Source organism: Triticum dicoccoides, chromosome 2A, assembly GCF_002162155.2.
Source record: "Triticum dicoccoides isolate Atlit2015 ecotype Zavitan chromosome 2A, WEW_v2.0, whole genome shotgun sequence".
Taxonomy (NCBI): Eukaryota; Viridiplantae; Streptophyta; class Magnoliopsida; order Poales; family Poaceae; genus Triticum; species Triticum dicoccoides.
The window spans coordinates 358,687,932-358,697,594 of record NC_041382.1 but is presented as its reverse complement, the minus strand read 5'-3'; positions in this window follow the sequence as shown (position 1 = coordinate 358,697,594).

Sequence of the window (9,663 nt, the reverse complement as noted above, 5' to 3'; positions counted from 1 at the left end):
GGGAGGGGAGATGATACGGAGCATCCCAAGGCCATCCCCATGGACCCAACTACATCTCCTACGACACCTCTTGGACCCATGACATGAGCACATGTAAGAGATCTTGAAACCGAGGTGACATCTCTCCTCTCACATTTCCACTTTGATGCACATGAGACATGGATACTGCTTCAAACGAACACTTTGTGCATGCTCAGGTATCATGGAGAAGCTAAGGAGCAAGGACAAGAGGAAGAGGAAGATGGATGTGACGACGGAGAAGAAGAATTGATGAAGCACAGGCTCCGGACGACCGGCCAGGACAGGACGACCGACGGCCTCCAGGCTCCGGACGTCTGACCCTGACCGGACGTCCGACACTTCCACACCCGACCCAAAATGAGGGACTTTCGATGCTCCACGGACGACCGATGCTCGTCGGATGACCGACCCCGACCGGACGTCCGACCGAAGACCACCCGAGCCGAATCTACGGATGTCCGACAGACACCGGACATCCGGACCCTCGCGAGCCTCCGGACGACTGGTGACTCCTGGGCGGCTGACGCCTGCACACTGTTTCGTGTTGGGACGCAGCCCATGTACCCCTTCTCCCCCCTCTTTTGCACTAAGACTATATATACTCCACCTCGTCCAACTTTCTAGGCCAGTGTTGGTTTAGCTCATTTTGAGAGATAGAGCTACGCTCATCCACATCGGATGTACTCCTTCTGAGAGACCGCATCCTCTTCGGAGAACATCCCTTTGGATTCAAGACCCCTCTAAGGGTAGATCCCCTCGTGGATTCAAGACCTCCTCACGGAGAAGATCGGCTACCCTTGTATCGTGCTTAGTTGATCGTGTACCGTGTGAACTCTATGTATTCAAGGATCTAGCACATGTGTGACTTTCTTGTGTTGGTTTAGTGTTTATCTTGTGTTTTACCTCTTATCCCCCTCGTGTTCGTCGTGTTCATCGCGGGATCTGCTCCTTTCGTGAAAGATCGGCCGATTAGGGTTCTACCCTACAACAGGCGTGAACTAACTTTTCTGCAGGTCGATCTTCCTCATGGACACCACGTGCATCCTCTACTTCCACTACACCAGCACCTCCATTAGGTGCCACCTCCAGACGTGATACAAGAAAGTAGGCACAACCACCACTATCTGCCAAGAGCACACCCGTCGGGCCTGCACATAGCTCTTCTTCTTCCATGGCATCAACAGGGCACACAAGTGATATTATTTGTCGTCGTTGTAAGGGAAGAGGACATTTTGCAAGAGAATGCAAATCTCAGCGTGTGATGATTGTTACTGAGGATGGTGGGTATGAGTCCGCTAGTGACTATGATGAGGAGACTTTGGCTCTTACTACACATGAAGAACACGGTGGAAATGATTCTGATCATAAGACGCAATACATGGCTGCTGAAGATGCTGACAGGTATGAATGTTTAGTTGCTCAACGTGTTTTGAGTGTGCAGGTTACACAAGCTGAGAAAAATCAGAGGCATAATTTGTTCCATACAAAGGGAGTTGTGAAGGAATGTTCTATTCGTGTCATCATAGATGGAGAGACCTGCAACAACTTGGCTAGCATGGAGATGGTGGAGAAGCTCTCTCTCACCACAAGACCGCATCCACATCCTTACTACATCCAATGGTTCAACAACATCGGCAAGGTTAAGGTAACACATATTGTTCGTGTGCATTTTAGTATCTCTACATATGCTGATTATGTTGATTGTGATGTGGTACCCATGCAAGCATGTTCCTTATTACTTGGTAGACCATGGCAATTTGATAAAAATCCTGTACACCATGGTAGAAATAATCAGTATACTCTTGTTCATAAGGATAGCCATATTACTTTTCTTCCTATGACTCCTGAATCCATTTTGAAAGATCATATTAATAGAGCTAATAAAGCAAAACAGGAGAAAAATAAGAGTGAAAATTAGATTGTGGCAAAAGAATTTGAGCAACAAATGAAACCTAATAATAAACCATCTAGTGTTGCCTCTGAAATTAAATTGAAAAGTGCATGTTTACTTGCCACAAAATCTAATATTGATGAGCTAGATTTCAGCAAATCTTTTTGCTATGCTTTTGTGTGCAAAGAGGCATTATTTTCATTCGAGGACGTGCCTTCCTCTTTGCCTCCTGCTGTCACTAACATTTTGCAGGAGTTCGGTGACATCTTTCCACAAGACGTGCCACCAAGATTACCACCTATTCGAGGGACTGAGCATCAAATTGACTTAATTCCTGGTGCATCATTACCCAACCGTGCGCCATACCATACCAATCCAGAGGAGACGAAGGAGATTATGCGTCAAGTACAGGAGCTGCTCAACAAAGGTTAGATACGCGAATCCCTTAGTCCTTGAGTTGTTCCTACCATTTTAGTGCCGAAAAAGGATGGTACGTCGCGTATGTGTGTTGATTGTAGAGGCATTAATAATATTACTATTCGTTATCGTCATCCTATTCCTAGGCTAGACAACATGCTTGATGAATTGAGTGGCCCTACAATATTCTCCAAAGTTTATTTGCGTAGTGGATACCATCAAATTCGTATGAAATTGGGAGATGAATGGAAAACAACATTTAAAACTAAGTTTGGATTATATGAGTGGTTAGTCATGCCTTTTGGGTTAACTAATGCACCTAGTACTTTCATGAGGTTAATGAACGAAGTTTTACGTGCTTTCATTGGACCATTTGTGGTAGTCTATTTTGATGATATACTGATTTATAGTAAATCTTTGGAGGAACATTTACGTGTTGTTTTTATTGCTCTACATGATGCACGTTTGTTTGGTAACCTTGGAAAGTGCACCTTTTGCACCGATCGAGTATCTATTCTTGGCTATGTTGTTACTCCACAGGGAATTGAAGTTGATAAAGCCAAGATTGAAGCTATTGAGAGTTGGCCGCAGCCTAAAACTGTCACACAAGTGAGGAGTTTCCTTAGCCTCGCTGGTTTCTATAGGAGTTCTGTGAGACATTTCAGCACCATTGCTGCACCTCTCAACGAGTTTACAAAGAAGGATGTGCCTTTTGTTTGGGGTACCGCACAGGATGAAGCCTTCACGGTATTGAAGGATAAGTTGACACATGCTCCTTTACTCCAACTTCCTGATTTTAATAAGACTTTTGATCTTGAATGTGATGCTAGTGGAATTGGATTAGGAGGTGTGTTATTACAAGATGGCAAACTTGTTGCATACTTTTCTGAAAAATTGAGTGGGCCTAGTCTGAACTATTCTACTTATGATAAAGAATTATATGCTCTTGTTCGGACCATAGAAACATGGCAACATTATTTATGGCCCAAGGAATTTGTTATACATTCTGATCATGAATCTTTGAAACACACTAAAAGTCAAGCAAAACTGAACCGTAGACATGCTAAATGGGTTGAATTCATTGAGACTTTCCCTTTTGTCATTAAACACAAGAAGGGTAAAGAAAATGTTATTGCTGATGCTTTGTCTCATCTGTATACTATGCTTTCACAACTTGACTTTAAAATATTTGGTTTTGAGACCATCAAAGATCAATATATGCATGATGCTGAATTGAAAGATGTATTGCAGAATTGTAAGGAAGGGAGAACTTGGAACAAGTTCGTTCTTAATGATGGATTTGTGTTTCGTGCTAACAAGCTGTGCATTCCAGCTAGCTCCATTCGTCTTTTGTTATTGTAGGAGGCGCATCGAGGAGGATTAATTGTACACTTTAGCGTGAAGAAGATGGAGGATATACTTGCTATACATTTATTTTGGCAAAAGATGAGACGGGATGTTGAGCGTTTTGTTGCTCGCTCCACTACATGTCAAAAAGCTATGTCACGACTCAATCCTCATGGTTTATATATGCCTTTGCCTATACCTAGTGTTCCTTGAGAGGATATATCTATGGACTTTGTTTTAGGTTTACCTCGAACGAAGAAGGGGAAGGATAGCATATTTGTTGTCGTGGATATATTCTCGAAAATGGCACACTTTATACCATGTCATAAAAGCGATTATGTTGTTAATGTTGCTGATTTGTTCTTTCGTGAAATCATTTGCTTGCATGGTGTGCCGAATACTATTGTTTCAGATCGTGATACTAAATTTCTTAGCCACTTTTGGAGATGTTTATGGGCTAAATTGGGGACTAAACGGCTTTTTAGTACTACTTGTCACCCCCAAACTGATGGACAAACTGAAGTAGTCAATAGAACTTTGCCAATTATGCTTAGGGCTGCTTTGAAGAATAATAAGAAAATGTGGGAAGAATGCTTGCCTCATATTGAATTTTCTTATAATCGTTCATTGCATTCTACTACTAAGATGTGCCCTTTTGAAATTGTGTATGATTTCCTACCTCGTGCACCTATTGATTTGTTGCCTCTTCCATCTTCGGAGAAGGTTAATTTTGATGCTAAAGAACGTGCTGAATTGATTTTAAAAATGCATGAGTTAACTAAGGAAAACATTGAGCGTATGAATGCTAAATATAAACTTGTTGGAGATAAGGGTAGAAAACATGTTGTGTTTTCACCTGGAGATCTTGTTTGGTCACATTTGCGTAAGGATAGATTTCCTAATTTGCGCAAATCAAAACTAATGCCACGTGGTGATGGTCCTTTTAAGGTGTTAGAGAAAAGAAATGATAATGCATATAAACTTGAGCTACCTGCAGATTTTGGGGTTAGTCCCACTTTTAACATTGCAGATTTGAAGCCTTATTTGGGTCCAGAAGATGAGCTTTCGTCAAGGACGACTTCATTTCCAGAACGGGAGGATGATGAGGACATCAATACCATTGTTACACCCACAGCCCCTGCTGCTATACATACTGGACAAATTACTAGAGCTTGCGCACGCCAATTGAATTATCAGGTACTTTCGCTTTTTGGTAATGATTCTAATGTTCATGAGAATATGATGCTGCCTAAATTGGATACATTTGTATTGCTTACAAATGAAGGGCCTAGCTTGGACAAGAAAGATGAACCTTGGAACAAGTTCAAGCATGGAGATGATGGCATGCGCAAGGGGATCAAGAACGGAGATACAAGTGATGATTCCAGGACTTTGAAGCCACCATAATGAGTGCATGAAGCCTTGGACGAAATATACAAGATGCCACTTCATAAATTTCGTCCAGAGGCTATCCTAGGTGCTGCGTCACCTTATTTTTGGGCCAGGCCCATCTATTTTCGAAATACTTAAGTACAGGCTATTTTTAGAGTCCATATGTGCGGGGAAACAAGAGTTAGGGTTGGTTTCGGACCCCTCCTCCAAGGGCCATGAAATTCCCCCCTCTTCCTCCATGTATGCAGCCCTTAGGTCGTCGTTTAGACTTTGGGTTTTGTTTAGACTAAAGTTCACCGTAGGTGCAACTTCGCATACTTCGTTTGTGTTCAACGACCAGACAAAGGCGTCACAGAACCCCACCTTGATCAATAAAGCTTTCCTCTTATATTCGCAATATCCAGATTGCAATCTCAGTTTCTTGCTTGTTCTTCGTTTGCCTGTAGGAAAACAGACCTTCGTGGTCAGGTTGATCGTGCTCCGACGTGGTCAATAACCTAAGTTGGTTTAGCGATTGCTAAGGCGCAACGTCCTCGCACGTTCATAGTAGGATCGTCAAAGTCGACTTCCTTCAAAACGATAGCCACCATCTCATCGAAAGACGGGACACCTTTGCCTCTATCATTCCCTTGCCATTGCATTGATAACCCCTAGCCCATTTTGGGTCACTTGCCTATCGAGACTAGCCATTTGAGTATTGCCGGCAATGTTACTTGTGCACATTAGTGATCATCGAGCTACACCTTCCATTGCATACATACCATATCATATTGGTATCATCATATCATCTCTTGTTCCTCAAGTTTTGTTCTCGCATATATACAATTGCTATCTTGGTTTGTGCATCGTGCAAAAGTGGCCATACAAAAAAGAATATGCTTTTAAGCAAAAGAGAAAGAGCAAAGAAGCTTGTAAGCAGGAGCTATACCATCATACCACATTGCATATAAGATTTTCATATCCGATCATCTTGGATCATACCACTGGAACATCATACATAGCATACTTGGGATAGAAAGTTCATACATTTTGCATCTTATAGGTTGTGCACAAGTGTCATATCTGCCTATATAGCAATCGTGCTAGCGTCTCTCTTGAGTTGTGCAACACGAGCGTTTTCCGTGGATTCCACATTTTGTGCTCATTCCTAGGTTTCACAACCCCATTTGTCTATCCGTGTGTGTGTTCCCGTGTGCCACATATTGCTATTGGTCTACTTCTTTCACTTGCGAATTTGTAAATCTCTTTCAACATTATTGACTCTTGCTAACATTTTGCATCAAATTTTTGTGCCACTATCCTCACCAAGCTCCACCATAAGCCTTATTTGTGTAGGTGTGAGAAACCGACAAGAATTGGTACCAATTGTGCTATTTCCTTGGTACATCATTGAGTGATCATTGATCCATCTTCAACATTGGTCAAGGTACATTTGGTATAAGTTCTTCTCTTTCTCCCACTCATATTTGCTCGAGTCTTGTGATGGATAGGCAAGACATTTCATCTCCGATCTTCCACAACAATGACGACGTGAACAACTACATCACCAAAGCGTCAATCTTCGATCTACAACGACAAATGCAAGGCGCACAATCAAGATTGCGAGAGCGCATCGAGAACCTCTCCATCGACATTCATCACTCCGAAGAAACGAAAAGGGACTACATCGACAACAAGCTTTCCGCACAAAAGGAGGAGCAAGATTCAAGGATGGAGGAGATTCAGACCTTGTTGATCAACCGTTCTTCCCCTTCATCATCCTCAAGGCGGCGACGTTCAAGTCACAAATCTTCGAAGTGCAAAAATGATGCAAGCGCAAGTCGTCCACGTCCACATCTCCATGGAGACCACCATCACGTTCGTGATCCACATCGTCATGAAGGGCAAGTCACCTCCAAGCATCATGTGCACGACGATGACAAATGCCATCGAGCTCAAGCACGACAACGACACCATCATCATGAAGATGCTCTTCAAGTGCAAAACGTACAAGTCCCAACAAGCTCTACTTCACGCCAAGGCCAAGCCTCAAGAGCACAAGAGAAGACCGCGAGACGAGCACCACCAAGATGGATCCATTGCTACACCAACCACTTCGGCATCTTTGCCAAGTGTTCTCAAGGCATCTTCGCCTTTGGATGTACGGCATCTTCGCCTACTTCCCATGAGTTCGCCTACATCGACATCTTCAACTACAAGGAGACCACCTCCAAGTGAGGGCGACAATTCCATCTTTGGAAGCCCCTCAAGGAAGATGACCGGGCATGGGAAATTACCTTTGGTCATGGAGATGAGCTACGAGGTGCCACATCATATGGGCCTCCAACAACAAGACGGTGACAAGAAGGTCGAGCAAGGGCCATCCCCTTCGACCATGGCGACGAGCACGAACTTCTTCAACAACATGAAGACGGCGCCCATATTGGACTGCCACTCCGAGTCAAGCTACGAGACCGCACATGAGACCTTATCGTTGGTCTTAGAGGAGAGTGATGATGTGCCATCTTCGGCCTTCAGCCACGACTATGACTACGGCATTATTGAGCATGGAGACATTTGCACCTACATCTCTCCGACACCCACATATGACGAGATGCCCCAATTGCCATGTGAGGAGAGCCACCACCACATGACTGACATGAGTGACTCCACCATATGTGACATTGAGAGCATTTCCTTTGAGAAAATGAGTGTGACCACCACTAGCCCCACACTTGTGAGCATGCCACACATCCTATGTGAGGTTGAGAGCCATTTGAGTGACTCCACCAACCATATAAGTGAGAGCATCCAAGAGGGACTGAGTGAGCCACAACACTTAGTGAGTGAGGTAGTTGACACGGCATGTGAGGCCACTATGATTTCTAACGACCTAACCTCAAATCCGAGTGTGTTTTCTTCTTTGGTGATAGGTCTCCTACATGACGACATGCCTATCCTTGATGAGTCCATACCTCCAATGGAGACAATGATGGCCATGGTGGACGATGATGCACCCCCACATGGTTCCATCAAGATGACGATGACCACAACCCGGTCTTCGGCACCTCACCTACAACACATGAGCGATGCTCCAAAGGTAACATAGGTGATGGTGCTTCTCTTGTCCCACTAGTGGACTATCTCACCAATGATTTGCTTCCATGATGTTGATCCACCTATTCCCATGCTTCATGCTAGTGCGATGTCTTCATGTCATGACTTACCTATTTATGATGAATATGATGATGACCATGTTGATTTGCCTAGTTGTGATGCTATGCTCCATAGGATATCATGTGAAAATTCTATCGGTCACATCATGTTTGACAATCCTTTGAACTTGTCATATGCTATGAGTGAGATCTCCCATATTGCATCATTTCAATCTCAACATAGTAGCTATGCATGCCCCATTAACATAAATCCCATTTGCACTTATGGCATAGATGAGGAGATGATGGTCATTGGCTTTTGTTTTTCTTGTGATGATATTGCCATGCTTCCTTTACATGATTTGAGCAATTCATCTAATATACCATGCCATGATCACATTGTTCCAAATATGCTTTGTTTTGGATGTTTTTAATATTATCCGTGTGATGTTTCCATTAATGATCACAAGGAGACCCCCATAGTTTCCTCATACATATTAGGAGATTTTGATGCATTCCATACATTCCATACATCCCATGCATAACAATGCTCTAGATGTTTTCCATGATGCATTACAAAATTTGGGTCTCCATTATGCTATACATAACAACAAACCTATCATGATGGATGACATGTTTCTATATCACGCATCGCATTTATTTGAGCATTGGTTGTTTTGCGCTAACCAACACTTGCACGTGCGCATCATGATGGATGATGTGTACATATACCACACACGCACAATTTTCCCTTTGTCTTTGTTTTGTGTAGGTACTCACGTATACTCATCGACCTCTCAATCCCAACAGTTGTCGAAACGAGGTCTTGAGAGCAAGGACGACTTGGGATCCCGTGAATATCCTTCCCACTGTTCTCTTCGCGCACCGACTACGCGCATCTCTTCTATTTTGTTCTCACATGGCTATCGGCTATATATCACTTGTTACTTTATGCCCATTGTATCTAGTTCACTTTGCATGTTATGCATCTTTACATGATTTTTCCATGCAATTGTGACCCTTGCTTGCATCTACCCTGATGTGGAGCATCCCAAGATCATCCCCATGGACGCACCCACACCTCCAACGGCACCACTTGGACCAATGACACGAACCCGAGCAAAATCTATCGAAGATAAGGTGAACTCACTCCTCTCCGAACTTCCACTTTCTATGCATGAGACATGGCTACTACCTAAGTCCGAGATGTTGTCCATGATTAGGTACCAATAGGGTCCTCCCGAAGATGCGCATGAAGACGGACAAGTCCCCAAGTCCACGGATGTGGAGAACCAACGGAAGGAGCCAAGAGAATCTCCCAGGCCCCGGACATCCGGCCCCTGGAGCGCCTTCCTCTACAGCTGCTCAACCACCAAGTGCCTACAGGCCCCGGACATTCGGCCCCGCAAGCCCGGACATCCGGCCCCGCAAGCCCGGGCATCCGGCACTCCCTGAGGTCCC